At 35.3% G+C, this 20,753-nt stretch overlaps 1 protein-coding gene across 3 annotated transcripts in view; it reads right to left on the reverse strand.

The window, feature by feature from the left end:
- The window catches only part of tbl1xr1a (TBL1X/Y related 1a), a 92,711-nt gene that overhangs the window by 37,123 nt on the left and 34,835 nt on the right, over window positions 1-20,753 (reverse strand). For 2 of the 3 annotated variants that reach the window (XM_016292122.1, XM_016292121.1), the window contains exon 2: window positions 18,208-18,264. The exons of the other annotated variant lie outside the window; for it this stretch is intronic. The gene's annotated coding sequence lies outside the window, so the exon portion shown is untranslated. The remainder of the gene's footprint in view (window positions 1-18,207; window positions 18,265-20,753) is intronic. 3 annotated transcript variants of the gene reach the window in all.

The raw sequence follows: 20,753 nt of genomic DNA on the forward strand, positions 1-20,753 counted from the left end.
CTGAATCATTCATTCAATTGATTCATTCGAACGGCTGATTCATTCTGGAATGAAGCAATGGACAGTATTTATGAATGGGTAATCATGAATCACTGACTCACAAGATTCGTTTAAAAACGCAGTTCATTCATAAACGAGACACCGCTGTGTTTGAATGGAGATGCGCAGTGGCTGAGCTGTGACTTTGTTTCAAACTATTTTGGACGATGAAATAGAGCAAAATCAGACAATAGTGTTATAGTCAGACAATGTAAGTCACTTAATATTAACTTCTTGTCTATTGAACTGCTGTATTAAATCAGAATCACATTTACAAACTCCCTTAAAAATAATTAAAAACTGTCACTCATCTTAGCTCATCGCGATCTCACATTTATAATCAACGAAGCTCTCTACACTGCACAATGAATCTTTTATTTTCACCGTCTACACTTTGCTTATGAAAGGATTCATGAGATAGGCCTATGTCTGTAATACATTACTCGACGCTGCAAAAACACGTAGAAACCTTTGAAGCTCCCCTCAGTGATCACAATCACAAATATGATGAAGATCTGGTCAGTCACACTGGTGCTCCTAAATATTTTTTCATAGTCGCACGCAGTAGTTTTCAGTCGCACTGTAGAGCCCTGCTGTAACTGAATGATCCTGGAGCTGATTTCATCTGCTGCAGCACAGACACAGACGTGATGTGCGTGTTTAATGAACTTATTTGCCTCTGTTAACGAGTGACACTAAATGCTGCCTGACTGCCAGCAGCTACAGAGCTAAACTATGAGTAAAGCAGCTGAAGCTGACCCTACAACCTACACAGTCTTTCTGTAGTATGAATCACTAAATTCAACACCAAGTTGGACCAAAGGTGAGGCATTGATGTGTATGTCAAAGGACAAATGTGTTATGAGCTAAGTGAAAAGCAGAATGCATTGCAGCACCTCAAGGCTTGAATCTCACAAAACTGGTCCAGAACATATTTCGCCACAAAGACAAAAGAAATAAAAAAACATTTATTTTAATAATTGTTATTTCTATCATGACAACTCTCAGAAGATTTTAGCATGGTAATGGATAAGACCATGTTAATGTACAGTATTTGATCTGCTCCTAAATTGCTGCTGCTGATGTAGATTATTGCTGCTGCAAATCAAGTACAGGAACTTGCTACTGCTAATACATACGTCTTACGGTGCTGTGAGTATTTAAGACTATTTAAGCTGGGGAAGGTGCTGTGAGTATTTAAGACTAAGCAAGCAGATCTATACAGGTGGAGCTGGGGAGGTGGAAGGAACTCTGAAAGCATGCTGCGACATGCTCTAGTGAATGCTAACCAGCCATTTAAATGTAAAGCAGCAAGCTCATTGCCTGCGTATGCAACATGAACCAGTCAGCTTGTGTCAATTAGTTTAAGGCTCATCAGTTGCGTTAAGGACCCATCAGCTTGCGCCATCTAAAGTTTCATGACAGAACTTGGCATTAATATTTCTCCCTCAGTTCTTTAAAACAAGAAAACTCATTACTGTAAAAAATAAAGGATTGGAGACATATGGTGAGTATTTAAGAAGAAATGTGATTAAATGTGCTTATTATTTATATAAATAAATGTAACAAAAAGAATAATCCAAAACAAGCTTAAATTTCTTTGTGCATTATACTAGCATTCAAAGGTTTGGGGTCAGTGGGATTTTTTTCGTAATGCTTTGAACTAATTAGTTTTTTTTTACCAAGGGTGCATTTATTTGATCAAAAATACAGTAGAAACAGTAAATGAAATAGCACAATTTGAAATAATTGTTTTCTATTTTAACACATTTGAAAATGTAATTTATTACTGTGATGGCAAAGCTGAATTTTAAGCAGCCATTTAAACTTTTTTTTTATTTTTATTTTTACAATATTGAAAACCGTTTTATTGCTTCATATTTTTGTGGAAACCTTTATTTTGGGGGATGAAAACAAAGTTGAAAAGGAAATATTTTTTTAATATTATAAATGTTTTTAATGTCACTTTTGATCAATTTAATGCATTCTGTGTGTATAGGTAATAAATAATTTTACCCTCTTTTGATACTGGGGTGACACATGATCTGGACTTTTGTGTGTGTGTGTGTGTGTGTGTGTGTGTGATGAGATTCACACAGTTATTGTCAGAATTGCAATAATGTAACCTCAAATTTGTTGCTTTATCTGGCATACCTAGAGTATCCAGCATGTGATAACTAACCAGGCAAAGAAATGACCATAATCAATGCTGGAGCTCAGAGCCAATAATCAATAGCAGATTGGTTTAACCACTCCCGGTCAGTTACGAGAGTTAATCATCTCCATATGAACTGAGTGCACTGACAGCGTTTCCAGGAACTCACTATAATGCAACTCAGACAGCAGAAATGACTAATGAGTAACATATTCAAGGTCTGTGGAGACCCGGTTAACAGGGGAGGCATCTTATCTACACAGCGATAAAGGAAGTATCTACCCTTCAACCCGATTCTGCTGCTGGTGTGTTTTTTTACACATGTAGACACTTAGGATGGGGTGTTTCTGGAACATGTGGAACAAGCACTGCCTAAAGGTCTGCTGAAACATGATCTCGCTGGAGCTGTTCAGAAGGGTTACATCATATCACCACCTGCCAAAATCACTTACTATAGCAAGAGTGCCAGTACACACACTCATTCATTGTTCTTATTTGAGTGCATAAGCATTAGCGATTACATTAAGAAGCTTTTGTCTGCTCTCAAAACGTAACAGTTACCGATAAAGGCAACTCGGGATAAAGCTGTCACCTTTGGCCTATTATAAATAGCAGATTGTTAAATTTATAAATTACATCCTAAGCACCATCTAAGTTTGTGATCTGATGACAGTCTTGTGCATACGATAATGTTTGCCTTCACATTAACACTACTACAATGCTGCAATTATCAGTGGGAAACATTGCTTTCTGGGTTTGGGGTGTATCAGTTAATGAATCATGACTAAAGCTAATTGGTAACAGTTATAATTATGTTTTTGTAGCGAACACTGATTTCAAAACACTACATTTTTACAAAATAAATGAGCAGCAGTAGGCCTTTTAATTTGATTGGCTAAGTCTGTATCACTCCGTATTGCTCTGAGACATGCAATGATTTATCCTGCTTCAGATTGTTTTGGAACTATTTTTGATGAAGGCAAACATATAACTGCTAATACTGCTCACCAGAAAGTGAAGAAAGCAAGCAAATAATATGAAATTGCCAAATACATGCTTATTACTATACCCTAAAACATTGTAATGCCATCATGATTCTGAGTAGGAAGTCTGAAGGTAGTATATGATCACATTATACACTATAAAAAATGCTGTGCTGTTCAGGATGTGTTATGACCCCTTGAACTTCATGGAAGTTAATTACAGTAATTTTGAATGTGCACAAGGGCGCCAGGCTCGGTGTATGATTCAAGGTAGTTCTGATTTAGGACAGACACCTAAACACTTTGATGAATAGCTCATCATTCTCTTTCCACTTTATATTAGGTGGCCTTAATGTACTTAAAATTAAATTCATAATTTGATACAATGCACTTATTGTGTACATACTTTAAAAAATGTTTTGCATGTAATTACATCTGTAATTAATTTAGGCCTAAATCTTCAGACAGATTTATTTATTTAGTTCCCACTTTATATTAGGTGGCCTTATCTACTATGTACTTGCATTAAAAAATAAATACAATGTACTTATTGTGTGTAAAACACTTTTGCTGCTATTGAGGTGGGATACGGGTAAAGTTAAGGGCAGGTTTGGTGGTTGTGAAAGAAAATTATATTTTTTAGCAAGGACACATTCAATTAATTAAAAGTGACAGCAAAGACATTAAAATGTTACAAAAGATTTCCATTTGAAATACATGCTATTAAGCACAACTGTTTTCAACGCTGATGATAAGAAATGTTTCTTGAGCAGCAAATCAGCATATTAGAACGGTTTCTAGAGGATCATGTGACACTGAAAACTGGAATAATGATTCAGCTTTGCATCACAGGAACAGGTACATTTTTTTAAATATATTCAAATAGAAAACAGTTATTTCAAATTGCATTAATATTGTGTAATATTGGTTTATACTTTCTTTTTTCCATGTATTTTTCCATTTATAGCATAAAAAATATCTTACAAACCCAAAACTTTTGAACAGTAGTGTATACAGTGTTCTTAAGCCTGAAGTCTATTTGGTCTGTCTCTCCATCTGCCAGTATTTACTACTAGTAATGCATTGATTATCAACCACACAAAGTGACTCCCAAGATTCCCACTGAACTGCTCTCCTCCATGTCATATGAAAAAATGTCACTGGACATTTCATTACAACATGCAAAAAAACATCCTAACACAAAGTATATACCAGAGGGAACAGTTTGTCTTGAATATTCGTGCTACAAACAGACTCTGAAACAGTTGTACATTTTCCATGTCCTTTCAAAAAACAGAGCCCAGTTTTTCCATTTTCATTAGAGAAAAAAAGCCATCTTAGCACCAACATGCATTTATACTCACCACACTATCAGCTTTATTTTCGCAAGGCAAACACTTTTTAAGGATCCAACCCAAGTGTCTCAGCACCTGCAATAACATTACAGAAAAGGGTGAATGAAGCAGAATTTGTCAAGCATCTGGACGTGAAGAAAAAACCCACCTGCTATGCACACCCCCCAATTAAACCAACCTGTCTGAGGTCAATGAAAGCCTGTTTGTGGACATTGTAGTTTAGATGGAAAATGCCATATCTTTCCCCATCTTTCTGCTGAGAGCCTCTCTCTATTGTTTTTCCATCTCTCCTGGGTAAGGTAACAAACTGAATGAGTGTCTCTATGGACTTTCTTAAAATGTCCAATAAATCTCAATTTCGCCTTATAAATTTCTTTAGGTTGCCACTTACATTTTTCATGACAAAAAAACAACAGAAGGAATTTCTTGAAAACAAACCCTCCGCACTGCCTTGTACGTGTTGTATTTGGACAACAGGCTAAAAGCATAAGTCAACTGACATTACAGAAGGTGGATTTCACTAATGTTTGTGAAAATGTCAGCATTACTTAGGGATGTAACGATTCACCTTGCCTCTGTATAATGCATATTAAATGCATTGCCGCTTTTTTTTTTTTTTACAGTAGGGCTGGGTGATATGGTAAACATTTAAAATCTCGATTTTTTTTTTCAGAACATTTGACCGATTCTCGATTTTTTTTATGATTTTTAACTAGACAACATGATTCAAGTAACTTTTTCTTTATTAGCCCTCTAAAGAAAATTCTATTCCAAGTGCACCACATACGAAGTTGTCAACATGATGTAAATGTTACACAAATCACTTTTTAAATATCTTTGCAGAAAAAAATGCACGAACTACATCTTGTACAAACTTGTCTTATACATATTAGATGTCCAGAAATAATACAAGGAAAATGCTTTAAAAATCAAATCTCAAAAGTCAAGGTAATTCAAATTCAAAATGACTGAAGGTATAACACTAGTAGACTATTATTAACTATAAATGTTCTGTAAAAACAACAGCAGCTTATAGCCTGTCACCATGATGTTTTTCCATTGTTTTTCCTATTCCACTGCCCGCGTCGCATCTTTGTCAACACAAAAGAACATTCTGTGTGAATGGCGCCTAGCAATAGGAGCACGTCACACGTGAGCAGTTAATCACGTGCACCAACATGCGGTTGGATTGTTTTTTCTCTTTACTGTTATCATTGGCATATTGTCAGTGTCTAATTCTAACGTTTGGCAATAGTTCTATTTAAAATCGCGATGCCTCGATTTCTAAAAAATACAATTGTGGCAAAACATTAAATATGAATTAATCGATAAAATCTGAAAAATCGCCCACCCCTAGTTTACAGTGGTGACCAAGGAAAAGCTGTATTTCTGCTGTTCCATAAGGGCCACCTGCTGTCAGAGAGTGAATTAGCGTTCTCATTCAGAGTCTGCCGTTTTTGTTTCCTTCAGAAGTTTGATATAGTATAGTTTCACAAAGCTAGAGTCAGACCATTTTGTTTTTGATTAAAATTTCGAAATTATACAATCTAAAGGAAATCAAAAACTGCTTATGCTGCATGCATGCAGCATCTTTTTGTTTGGATCGTGATAAAAATGCAGTGGTTGCCTCTAATTTTCGCATGGAAAGAACACGATTGAATTGAACGCAATTTCAAACTATTTTCGACGACGAAATAGAGCAAAACAGCTTTGGGATGCCCCAACAGCTTCTTGAAAGAAAAACAAAGGAAGGGAAGAAAGAAAGAAAGAAAAATAAATAAATCTATCAATAAATCAATAGTGGCCTTAGGGAAATAGTTTGTTTTTATTTTATAGGTTTAAATTACCTTAACTAATTTGCAACAAAAGAGGATGACATTCTCAATTTTGAAAGGACTACAAAAATGCCATAACTCGGCAAAACTGAAATTGGGTTTTTACTGCCTTGTCAAATGGTTTTGCCTGCAGAAAATACAAATTATAAACAGGCACTTTTAAGTAAGCGTTTATACAAAGCTCCATCTCATTATCAAGAAACTCGCATTACCAAAACATTTTATCTGAAATATGGCCCTAAGTTGAAATTTTGCCCTGCCATATACCCACAGCTAAATCAAGCCTAAAAGTAAAAAAAATAAAAATAAATTCATCCAGGGCAGTATTCCCAGGCGCAGATTAAGCCTAGGTCTGGAATTAATTTCTGCATTTATAAATCACCATCTTGAGCTCACCCTGAGTGTGCCGAGTTTCCACAGCCGAGTAATGAAACGCATGTATTGACATGGCAGTTAAGTTACAGCTATTAGTGGGTTTCAGTGGTCTCTTGTCTACCAAGTTTAAGCTTGAACAGAGATGGGTGGAAACTACTTCCTTCAGGCCGCCTGCTCCCAGCCCATGTCTCGCGGGTCTCTGAGACTTCTTTGTGCTGTTGCACCTGCTGCGTTCTATCTGTTTTCCAGAGAAGCAACGATCCAGTTAGCTCAGATTATTGGCCTGCGTTTGCTAAGCGAAGTAGCAGGTGTCATTACAGTGTTAAGCCAAAGAATGTCTGATCTGAGAAAAAAAAAAAGGGATGGCCAAGATTTGTTAAAAACCAACTTGGGAACTGATTTAGTTTGAAATCAATTCAATTACATTGCCAATTCATATAACATGTGAAAATAATTAGGGAAGCACATCCAATCCAATTAGAAACATTCTCTTACCCAAGTACTCGAGCTCAATTTACTGTGTTGTGCTACAAAATGTGTTAGAGACTGCAATTAATAACGCAACTCAAGCACGCTGCCACAAGCGCTATAACAGATATTAGTGTAAAGCAACACTAATACTAATTAGGAGTGTACAGTGTACCGGTGCTACAGAAGTATCGCAATGCCCAAGCCTCAAAATACCACATTATTTAATGCTAGTTCTTCAAATACCATTCACACAAGATGCAAGGCAAACTGTCACAGAATTAAATAACGATTAAATTGAAAGATTAACTTTTAATCTGACTGCATTTTATAAAGAGAACCCAGACATTTAACTGGCAAAAACATCCATTTGGGGCATCTCTACTAGGGATGTCAACGATTAATCGATGATCGGCTGCATAGACTCATTTTGCAGCATTAAGGTTAACGATTAATCGATTAATTGATCGTTAATTTAAACGACGATCGATCATGGAAATTATCGAAAATTGACATCCCTAATCTCTACATAAGTAAACAATTGAAAATAGCGCACGATATATAAAGGCAAAATCAACAGCATGAGAACCTTCTGTGAACATCCAGTTTGGGATCCAGCTGACTAGGGGCCCGGTGCGAGGTAGGACAGCCCTGTTTGTAATGCCCATGTTCGTTATTAAAGATTTGCTATTGAAATCATTTTAAGGTAAACTTCAAATGTTATCCAAATGTTAGGCCTATGTTTTGGATTTACAAAATCTCTCTTCAGTTTTCAGCTTAAAAAAACAAAAAAAGGTGTGAAAAATCTAAATTAGACTTTTTTTCACTTAAATATTTCCAACATTTAAATTATATTCAAATTTTATTCAAATACCAAACACCAGTTTTTTAAAACATCGATCCACAATATTTATCTGACATTCAACAAATATTTAAAGTTATTTTTTTTATTTCTTACATTTTTTTCTTTCAAATTTCTGTGTGAAAGTACAGAAATTAATACGTACATTTAAAACTACACCATTTTTGTATAATAATATTGCAGTGTATCAGAAGTAATAATAATACATTGTGTAATACAACAAAAGCCCCTGCAATACTGGCCCTCACTGAAGTCCACCACACTCAGCATGGAAGCTTCTCATGCTGATTTTGCCATTAGATATCATGTTTTATTTTTCACACAATTTATCAAGGTTTCATGATACTTTAGCTGGTATCCTACCATGAGACACCATAAAGATATTGTGACAATAACAGTTTTTGTCTTTCAGGTCAACTATTGTCAGAGCAGATAATGCATTATACTATCAACAAGAGTTAGAGAGAAGATTACAATAAGTTATCATGCAAGTGTAGTATTAACTTGGCAACATCTACGTTATGCTGTTGAACTTGTCTTCTCGGGTTTAGCTCAGGTGAGCAATTATTCTCTTATTCTAAGCTTTTAAGCGGAGACCTTTGTTTAAATCAACAAAACCACGTCCAATACTTAACTGAGTGCAATCTTCGACAGACAGACCTCAATATATACAATCTGCTTTGCCCTGATAACTTCAGTGCACACTACAATAAATAATTTTAATTAAAAAAAAATAATAATAATTTCCTAGTGAAAGGAAACAGTTTGTTGTCTGTGGTACAGGGGACCTAGATTCACACTGAAAATGTGCTAAAAGAAAACCCCCCTTCTTCAGAAAGTCTACCAGCGAAATTGAAACTTCACGTACTTGAGCACACAAAACATTTTCAGCAATCTTCACAATGCTACCTAGCTAAAAGGAAACAGATGTCACGGTTTCCTTTCAAAGAGCAGTTAGTCTTTCCTCCTACACACCAAAGTGACAATTCAGTGGAGTATGGGAGGCTGTTTCCTCATCTCATTCTCTCTCTCTCTCTCTCTCGTAAAGAAAGACAGAGGCTCCAACAGACGCTTCCCATCCCCCATGTGTTGCAATAAGGTAATGAGGGGGGTGTTCATTAACAACTGTTGATGCACCTGCTAGATAAGCCAAACACCTTCTTTATTGTTCTGAGGATCTTACATCAGACAGGAAGCAGCCAGATTAAAAATCCATAATCGTGTGATTTAGATGGAGCTGCAACAGCTCAGGCACAAAGGTTACATTTTGCATATTCATCACTAAATGGCAGTTGCCTTGACATTAATGCTAAATAATCTGGGGAGGTGATAGCATCAGGGACAGGGCTTTATGAAGTGAGCAAAAGCAAAACGAAAAACTAGTGATGGTCGAGATGGCTGAGTAATGAGAATAGTTGGCAAGACGATCTACATTTCTTCTTACTTTTTTTAGCCAGTTCACATGGTTTAATACTTTTCTGTTTGTTGCTTGTCAGTTTGTTCGATATGATCCCAATGAGATCTTGGTAAATGCAAAGACAGATTGTGTGACATCAACAATCACGCTTGTAAGACTATGACAAAACTACAAGCCGTTTCTCAATACCAAGTACGCAAAGTTCGGACTTGCATCCTCGGTAGTTCGGACTTCACAAGTCCGCCGGGGGCGGGAGGATGCAAGTCCGGTAATTCTGCAAAATGGAACAGCAGCGAACTTGATAACATCAGTCAGCTCGCCTTGGCTACTCAGGTTATCTTCACTGTATATGTACACACAATACGATGAAATAAGATATCGAACACCACTGCCTCTTTTCGTTTTATTTTAAACATTAATAGCAAAAAATTTAGTTCAGGGTACGTACATACATTACAGTGAAACTAAATATTATGTCAAACAACAACTTTTTTCGTTTTCATTTAAAATATTAATAGCCATAAAAATGTGGTTCATGCAATGCGTACACGCATTACAATAAAACAAAATGATTTCAAACACCACTGCCTTTTCGTTTTCGTTTTGAAAATATAAAACATTAATATTTAGGTAATATAACATATACTCTGATTATCTTCACTGAATGTATAATAAAATGAAATATTATTATATTAATATTTCATATATTAATAATAATATATATATATATATATATATAAATAATATAAAGTATTATATACAAGCATAACTCTGCCTTTTTTGTTAAATGTCAGTTTTAATGAACAATAATAGCCATTATAAAAGTATAACTATAAAGTATAAGAGACTTATGTAATGGGAAATAAGACAAAAGCAAACAATTCAGTCAAATGTATGCAACAAGTCAGTGCTGTATTATGATTAATAAATAAATAATTTATGAAACATAACTTTGTGGTCAGCCAAAATGATATGACCTGGAAGAAATAATAGATTCATGAGACCAAAGATTGCCTGTTAGATTTACCCAAAATGAATTATCTCTCATGTTTAACCACTTCAGAGGCATCAGAGCCAGCGGCAAATCTCAGAAGGACTAGCCGAGGTGAGACTGCTCTCGGCGGGGTACATGAGCATTGCGCGCCCTGTAATCGCGTGGAACTCGTCTCCGAAATTGCTATCTTTATAAAAAAAAAAACGCAGATTTGAGTTTTAAACAACTACATTCTTGCCTGAAATACTCTTAGAACTGCATTTCATGACACAATAACAGTAATATTTTGAAAATTATTCGTTTTCTCTTCCGCCATTAACGCTCGCTGGTTGGTGCGAAATGCATTCTGGGATACCTGGCTGCCTCAAGTTCGCACAAGTAACCTCTGGATGCATCCTTGATAAAAGGAGCGGAGCAAGAACACATCCGGGGATTTGAACTGTACTTGGCTAGATGTAAACTTTGAATTGGAACAGTACTTTGGCGACGACTGAGGACGTTTCACAAGTCCACAAGAACACAAGTACAGAAAAGAACGCATATTGAGAAACGGCCACAGTTTAAAAGTTTGGGGTCGGTAAAATGTTTTTGTAAGAAGTCTCTTACCAAGCTATGCTTACTGATGCTGCACTGATTCGATCAAAGATAGAGAAAAGGGGGGAAAAGCAGGCTAATACTGTGAAATATTATAACAATTAGGGCTGTCATGATTCCTCGATTCAATTGGAGTACTCAATCTTTAAAAATCCTCGACTGCAATGTTCTCGTGTCGAGTAACCAGCAAAATACAGAAAGTGGTGCATTCTACGGACGAGAATGAATCCATGAAATGCATTATTAAACCATTTTCCAAGGCTGCATGATATATTCAATCCATTTACAAATCATAAATAATAAAGCATGATGCTATTGTGAATTGACAAACGCTACGATTCAATTAAATAAATATATGCAATGCAGGTTTAATAACCTATATGCACTTTAATTATTTACATGCATGTAGGTTACACATGTTCGTCTCAGAGTGACTCCGTTTACAGTAAATGCTGCTCCACATGAACTGTGATTATTTAAAATAAAAGCTCAAACCCTCACTCTTGAGTTTACCTGTTTTGATGTCCACATATTCAAGAAATTACAGTGGCTGTAGAATTTCTGTCGTAAAGGGACGGACAAATATTCAAGATCAAGTGGACATTTGAATTAAATGTTGCTATTGTTTTTTAAAACAATCTAATTCTAATATGGTCATTTGGTGCTCAAGAAAAACTTCTTATTATCATTAATGTAGAAAACAGTTGTACTGATTCATATTTTTGTGGAAACGGATCAATTTTTTTCAGTATTCGGAATAAAAATTAATTCATTTTTTTTTTAAATCATGAATTCCAAAAAAAATTAATTCTTAAACAGTAATACTCATCTAACTTTGGTCAGCACAGTCTGGCCAAATAAATTGTACTACATTCTGGCATGCCAAATTAAAATGGTATCACACAAACCCAAGCAAGCTCTTACATTAACGTTGCTACTATTAAGCATAGAAAAAAAAAAGTATAATAAACATGAAAGAAATGGCAATTATAAAGATTTCTGGCAATTTCAAAAATTCGCCTGGGGCTAAAATTTTTAAATGAGTAATCAAAGCACTATGAAAACATTTATTAATCACATTTACACAGACAAATATCAGAGATGGTTGAGTCTGGTCCTACACTGCTGTGGAATCCCACTGCTCTCATTAGTAGTTGCTCCTCACGTTCATAAAGTTGACCTCTGCTCAACGACTGAACCAAAAACAGACCTAATTATACAGTAGTTAATATCAATTAGTCAGCTAGTCGTTCAGAAAACTCCAGCCGTCCATTAGTAGAGTTTGAAAATATATGTACGTTTTTCTAGAACTAGTTGCTTTCGTCAACGAAAATTGTGACTAAATATCGTCGTCAACGAACCTTTATTACGTGACGAAAACAAGACGAGACGCAACGAAAATGCTGGTCATGTGACGATGACTATAATTAAATGTATAATGCAATATTGTTGACGAATAAAAACAAGACTAAATGTGGTTTACAAAACAAAAACTATGGTAAAATGTCTCTTCATTTTCGTTGACCAAAACAAGATGAAACTAAATGTTATAACGTTATTTCGTCTCGTTTAGTCGCGTTATTATTATTATTTTGCAGTATTTCTGTTTCCTGTGTCTCACTTCAGGCGACATCACTTCCTCAAGCCCCACTCGCGGCATTATTTAGAGCAGTGTTTCCCAACATTTGCTAAAATGTTCAAAAAAGCAGCTATTATATAATATCCATTTCTAATGTCGGCAATAATTAGAGATGCACTGAAATTCCGGCTGCCAAAAATTAGTCCACCGCTCAGGATTCACTTTCACGTGGTATGACGCTCTGCGTATTATCCCGCTCTATGCGTGCGCGCTCCGCTCAGTCGCTCACTGCCCATGTGAGTGCTCCACTCATATACCGTTCATGCTCATCGGAACAGCAAAGTCCACTCAAAAAACAAGCTGACAAGAAACATCGATGTAGTACAGTATTGTTTCTGTTTGCAATAGCCCTATTGTGCTGTAACAAGGTGTGGTAAATGGGTAATTCTGGTAACGCTGCCCTCTCATTCATTGATCTACTAACCATTATGCTCACGTATCCTCTGATAATAATAGCTTTCTATGATTAAACATTATTTGGATAATTGGTAAAAAAAAAAAAAATCTCTTAATAGCCCTAGTGTGTGTTAGACCTACCCGAAAAACTAAAAAGCAATTTATTTCATTTGTAGGCCTATCGTGATTTTTTTGTGTGTGTTATCATTAGTAATTTCTTCATTTGTTCTTATTTTATTCTTAACTGCTTAGCCTCCTTGTAATTTTTTATTCAATTCAAAGTTTTAAATCAAGCTATCTCGTGCTACTGCAACAAAATTACCCAGCTGTAAAATCAAAAATACACTGAGTGAGCAAAACTTTGTTTAATTACCATTATAACTAGCTATCTCACAATGTTTACATATGAATAAAAGCCTGCATTAAAATCTGTCATATAAATTGGTCTCTTCATTAGAAATTAGCCTACTGATTGCCACCATTGATAGACATTTTTTTATAATATTAAAAATATCTGTACGATATTATATTCTGCAGTTCTTCCCTGTTGTACCGAATATCTATACTTTTCAAATCATCACATCGAAGATAGAAATTCAAATATTGTGACAAAATTAATTTTGTAGGGTGCCACAAATTTGTTAAAATTTCCAAAGGGTGCCGCGACTAAAGAAAGGTTGGGAAACACTGATTTAGAAGTCAAAAACCAAACAAAGTTAAGTCTGACACAGAGAAAGGGACCGATGGCAGCCGGGGTTCGTCTTTATTTAAATTTATGTTTGTGTACTTCTAACATGTTTGGTTGGTAAAATAATGTTGTACATTCAAATCAGAGCATCTTCCGTGTCTGGAATGGATGTATTCTTGAGTCTATAAGGTAACAATAATATAATAAGATAACCTTGTTTGAAATGGGTTTGGCTAAAAGAAAATGTTGGTTTCGTCTATACTACTAGGTACTTATACTATATTGACTGGGTTAAATAGAATTGCCTTTCTAAAAAGAGACAAACACAATTTTCAGTGACTAAAACTAGACTAAATGTCATCAGTTTTCGTCGACTAAAACTAGACTAAAATAGTCATGGATAATTCTGACTAAAATAAGACTAAAATGCTCAGACTTTTAGTCGACTAAAACTTGACTAGACTAAAAAGAGTATGAACGTGACTAAAACTAATAAAAACTCAAATGACAGCTTCACACAAAGACTAGACTAAAACTAAAATTAAAACAGGCCGCCAAAAACAACACTACCTAGAACACCCTTTAAAAAAAACTTGAAAACAGCACTTAATTGACATTGATTTGTTGATGTTTTATTGATAAGTGCCAGAACTGGATTAAGCTATAGCCTTTCATCTGTATTTTAATAATGTACATATTTTCAGAATTAATAAACAAAATAAATAGTAAATGAAAGTGAGTGAGGCTAGTGTTTTTATAAAAGCAGCGGGTCTTAAAGCATCAACTAGGCACCCCTTTCACAGTCAAATCTCGAAAAGATTGATCTTGTAAAAACAACCTAGACGGAGGTAAGCCTGACTTTGTTTTCTAAAGCTGGTGTGGTAACCATGCAGGGTACTTTTTTTGCCCGAAGCCAAAACATGGAAATTCAATATTGTTGTACAGCTGAAGTCAAAGAATTGTGGACACAGATTACATGATGGATTGAGGCTACACCAAAGCAAACTCCTCTGACTCCGATCCTACACAGCACCTTCACAACTCACAACAGATGCGAATCGTTTCTTTGAAAGCACAATATATTGGCTTTCATTACAGATATTTCAGATATTTTCTGACAAGCTCTGGATAGCCACATGATGAACATGTTCAAAAATGGGTATGATTATACGTGAAAGCTCTGAATCTCACTCACCCGCACCGCCAGACCATAAGTTGTTATTTTAGCCCATGATGTTGTAAAAGGCCTGTAACCAATACAGGAGTTAAGAGGTTTATTAGGCCTCTATTTTCTTCCAGTCTCCACCAGCTTAGAGCCAAACCAATCTCTGCCACAATACTAGCCGCTCTATACTCCGTGTTTCTATGGCAACACTCTCAAGAAAGCCTGACAAAAGGGTTTGGAGTGAAAAATAGCATTAATCGTGGTTCAAAATTTTATATAGAAATTAGTGATTTCAAAAGCAACCATAATAAGACCAACAGAATAAACTATTCCATGGCCAAAATTGCTTTAGCAGAGATTGATCGAACTTGTTTGAGTCCATCCTGCTTCAGTTCTGAATGAAGCTTGGTTTTGAAAGTGCTCAAACTCATGCACCTTGATCCCTGAAACAATACACCCTGTTGGAGAGGAATTATCAAGAGAATAGTCAACAGGCAAACTGAGCGGCAACTCTTGTGAAGGGTTTAGGGGTCTTTGGGGGGATTTGTGAAGTGGTCCTGACTGACAGGTTGGACTGCCACTACTCGGGTAAATTACAGGTAATTTCAGCTTCAAAAAGAGGCAGTCAAAACTGCTGTCCCTTAAATGGCAGGCACTCAAGAACTCACATTAATTAGCATTCAAGCATGACAAGCTCCGAACTCACTTTGTTATAGAAACGCATTTCAAGTAGAACATTTCTGAAACAATGCAAAGGCGAGCTCGAGTGTAGCTTTATGTAGTGCATATCTCCATGTTTACAGATAATGACCTTGTATTTGTCTTGACTGAACAGACTAAATTATTGTGGAACAGGAACATGTTCATTTGATACACTTTTGGTTACGCAACAGCGCCTAGGGGAGTCATTTTAACTAGGGATGCACCAATATTACAACTGTGGTGCACACAGAGAAGACCATTATTTTCATGATTTTATACTATTTTGTTGAAATTAAAAATAAAAACTAAAAATGGAAGTCAATCATTTATAAATGCTACTAAAACCTAGTGTCAATCATTTTAAATATTACCTTAGGTTAAAAATAAATACTAAAATTGTTCTTTAAATTAAAAATAAAAAAGCTAGCTAAATGATGAATTTTAAAATAAAAAAAACTTAGTCAAACATTTTAAATACTATTTTTAGTTTAAAATAAAAACTAAAGAATCATTTTAAATATTACTTAAGATTCAAAATGAGCACGTAAATTTTAAATGCTACTTTAAATTAAAAATAAAAACAAAACCTAAAATTAATCATTTTAAATGCTACTTCAAATAAAAAATGTAAACTTAAGTCAAATATTTTAAATGCTATTTTTAAAAATAAATAAACAGATGCATAAATAATTGCTACTTGAAAAATAAAAAAATGAAAACTAAAGTAAATTATTTTAAATGCTACAAGTGAATTTAGGCTTCACAACATGACAATGTGCAATATGAAAAGTAGATACCTACTCATTTGCTAATGATTACATTTAACAGTATTATTAAATTATTAGTGTTTTGAGCGTTAGATGGAAAAGAGAATCTAAATGGACATGGAAATAATGGACATGGGGTCATATACACTACCGCTCAAAAGTTTGGGATCAGTAAGACTTGTAATGTTTTTTAAATAAGTCTCTTATGCTCATCAAGGCTGCATTTATTTGATCAAAAATACAGGAAAAAACAGCAATCTTGCAAAATGTTACTACAATATAAAATAATGGTTTCTATTTTAATATACTTTAAAATATAATTTATTTCTGTAATGCAAAGCTGAATTTCCATCAGTCATTACTCCAATCTAAAGTGTCACATGATCCTTCAGAAATCATTCTAATATGCTGATTTATTATTAGAATGATCAATGTTGGCAAAAGTTGTGCTGCCAAATATTTTTTTGGAAACTGCGATACTTTTTTCAGGATTCTTTGATGAATAAAAAGTTAAAAAGAAGAGCATTTATTTAAAATAGAAATCTTTTCTAACAATATACACTAGCGTTCAAAAGTTTGGGGTCGCATATCTCCATGTTTACAGATAATGACCTTGTATTTGTCTTGACTGAACAGACTAAATTATTGTGGAACAGGAACATGTTCATTTGATACACTTTTGGTTACGCAACAGCGCCTAGGGGAGTCATTTTAACTAGGGATGCACCAATATTACAACTGTGGTGCACACAGAGAAGACCATTATTTTCATGATTTTATACTATTTTGTTGAAATTAAAAATAAAAAATAAAAATGGAAGTCAATCATTTATAAATGCTACTAAAACCTAGTGTCAATCATTTTAAATATTACCTTAGGTTAAAAATAAATACTAAAATTGTTCTTTAAATTAAAAAAGCTAGCTAAATGATGAATTTTAAAATAAAAAAAACTTAGTCAAACATTTTAAATACTATTTTTAGTTTAAAATAAAAACTAAAGAATCATTTTAAATATTACTTAAGATTCAAAATGAGCACGTAAATTTTAAATGCTACTTTAAATTAAAAATAAAAACAAAACCTAAAATTAATCATTTTAAATGCTACTTCAAATAAAAAATGTAAACTTAAGTCAAATATTTTAAATGCTATTTTTAAAAATAAATAAACAGATGCATAAATAATTGCTACTTGAAAAATAAAAAAATGAAAACTAAAGTAAATTATTTTAAATGCTACAAGTGAATTTAGGCTTCACAACATGACAATGTGCAATATGAAAAGTAGATACCTACTCATTTGCTAATGATTACATTTAACAGTATTATTAAATTATTAGTGTTTTGAGCGTTAGATGGAAAAGAGAATCTAAATGGACATGGAAATAATGGACATGGGGTATGTATTTTTGATCAATTAAATGCAGCCTTGATGAGCATAAGAGACTTCTTTAAAAAAAAACATTAAAAGTCTTACTGATCCCAAACTTTTGAGCGTTAGTATATATCGTGCAACTGCTTTTTGAAGCTGCTGTACAGTATTTGGTACAACATCGCTGTGCTCAACCTAAATGTCTGCACAGTTGTGTTATTTCTAAACTAAAAAAATAGATGAATGACTGTCAAATCTAACCCTCTGGCATTCCATAATTCAGTTACAGCTGTGTACTCGTCCATGGCTCCTGAGACCACGTGTACGGGGCTTAAGGTGCCTTGATGTTGACCAAAACAAATAGCTGCAGTCTAGAAAAGAGATATTTTCTTGGCTTACCATGTGATCAGGTCTTGCTCCAATGTGAACCCTTAGCAGTGGAGGAGTCTCTACAGTCTGGACATAAAGAGAAAACAAACAAAAAACTGATACTTGGTGCCATGTAGCAATGAAGGGTCAATAAATAAATAATTTTTGGATTGTAAACATGTCAGTAACTTTCCATTCCTCTTGAAAAAATTACTAAATAACTGTTAGTCCAAATGCAGAACATGAGACACTGATTTCAATTCATCATGAAAAGATCATACTGTTGAGTTAAGGTGATATTAAAGCCTCGTGCACACCGGGACGATTATCATGCATGCTTATCGCCAGCGTTTTTCGAAATGTTTTTCTGTTGTGTATGTCATAAAGCCCTTTGTGTTCAGACACCAATGAGACCAGCAGGTCTACATTCATCTTGCCTCGATGCATCTTCTTGGTCTACTTACGTCCTCTTCATTGTTAGGTATCAATGTGTGCTCGGCAAGAGTTTTGTGCTTGAGCGCCATCGAGTCGTGTTTTACAGTAACTTCAGCAGCTCCAGGCACATGAACAAAAGCGCCAATCTCATTGGTCGGCAGGTTTTTAGCGCGGCGCGTCAAATCAAAAAAACGAGCCAGAGGCGTTTTTTTTAATATATAACGCTTTTACGGCTGCCGTTTTGCGCGTCGGGGTGCACACTCACATTGGCGCCCTTTGTTTAGTCACGAGGCGTTAAACGTTGGCGATAATCGTCCCGGTGTGCACAAGCCTTAAGGTTTAAGGTAAGAGTTAAGGTAAGAGTTCAGATATCAGGGTACATCAACGTTTTCAAAAAAACAACAACATTAACATTATTAAGCAGATGATGTTAAAGCACAGAATACAACACTCAACACTCTTACATGTCTGTGACAAGCAAAAACGTGTCTGCATGCTAGAAAAGATGCATCCTCTAGCGCTAATTCCATGCTATTTATCAGCATACTGTGCTCAAGTATTTGTGAGACCAAATTTCAGGAACGTAGCTTCAGAAAAACAACCCTGAATTTGACACACAATTTACAATTGTTGTGTAAAATGTGCATTAGCACAACAGGAAATTATCCAATACCTTGTTTCCACCTGATATTAGGATGTGTTTTTGGGATTGGTGTTAAAGGGATAGTTCAATCCAAATGTAAAAATAGTGGTGCGTGTTTGTGATTGGTGTTAAAGGGATCGTTCACCCAAAAATTTAAATTCTGTCATTAATTACTCACCCTCATGTCGTTCCAAACCCATAAGATCTTCGTTCATCTTTGGAACACAAATTAAGATATTTTTGATTAAATCAGAGAGCTTTCTGTCCCTGAATAGACAGCAACGCAACTACCACATTAAACCGTAATTTTATGAAGCTACGAGAATACTTTGTGTGCAAAGAAAACAACAATAACACCTTTATTCAACAATTTCTTCTCTTTCGTGTCAGTCATCTTCACACATTCACGAGAGTACCACGACGCATGCATGCAGTGCTGCTGACACATGAGCTGGCGTTCTGACGTAGAGCCTGGATGCACTGCGCCTTGTTTACAAGCAGAGGAATGCACACACATGCATCGTGGTACTGTCGCGAACGTGCATCGAAGACTGAAGAAATTGCTGAATAAAGTTGTTGTTTCTTAATTTTATGAGGCTACGAGAATACTTTTTGTGTGCAAAGAAAACAACAATAACACCTTTATTCAACAATTTCTTCTCTTTCGTGTCAGTCATCTTCACACATTCACGAGAGTACCACGACGCATGCATGCAGTGCTGCTGACACAAGAGCTGGCGTTCTGACGTAGAGCCTGGATGCACTGCGCCTTGTTTACAAGCAGAGGAATGCACACACATGCATCGAGGTACTGTCGCGAACGTGCATCGAAGACTGAAGAAATTGCTGAATAAAGTTGTTGTTTGTGTTTTCTTTGCACACAAAACTTATTCTCGTAGCTTCATAAAATTAAGATTGAACCACTGATGTCACATGGACTATTTTAACAATGTCCTTACTACCTTTCTGGGCCTTGAACGTGGTAGTTGCGTTGTTGTCAGGGTCAGAAAGCTCTCAGATTTATTTTAATTTGAGTTCTGAAGATGAACGAAGGTTTTATGGGTTTGGAATGACATGAGGGCGAGTAATTCATTACAGAATTTTCATTTTGGGGTGAACTACATTTTTAAATATAGGTTGAAATGGGGTCTAAAACATTTTGTGATCAAATCACTGAAAGCATATGAAGGTAGTCAAAAATGCAAGTGACCAAATCACATTTATAGTGAAAATGCTATCCATCCCCAAATGAGTTCAGAAACACAGCAAAGCTCCACCTATTCGCCACTAGGGCTGGGTATCGAGTTCGATACTTTTTAGGCGCCGACCGAATTGCCTCGATACCATCGAGTATCGAAAAACGTCTTATCATTCGGTACCAAATTTCGATACCTAAGGGGTTAATCTCATCAGCGTCAGTGAGCCAATAAGCCTGCAGCACTTGCCGGTGTGTTCGACTAGAGGCGCAGTGCAGATCGATCATCCGCGAGAGCGATTC

Source organism: Sinocyclocheilus grahami, unplaced genomic scaffold (assembly GCF_001515645.1).
Source record: "Sinocyclocheilus grahami isolate Dianchi unplaced genomic scaffold, SAMN03320097.WGS_v1.1 scaffold281.1, whole genome shotgun sequence".
Classification (NCBI taxonomy): domain Eukaryota; kingdom Metazoa; phylum Chordata; class Actinopteri; order Cypriniformes; family Cyprinidae; genus Sinocyclocheilus; species Sinocyclocheilus grahami.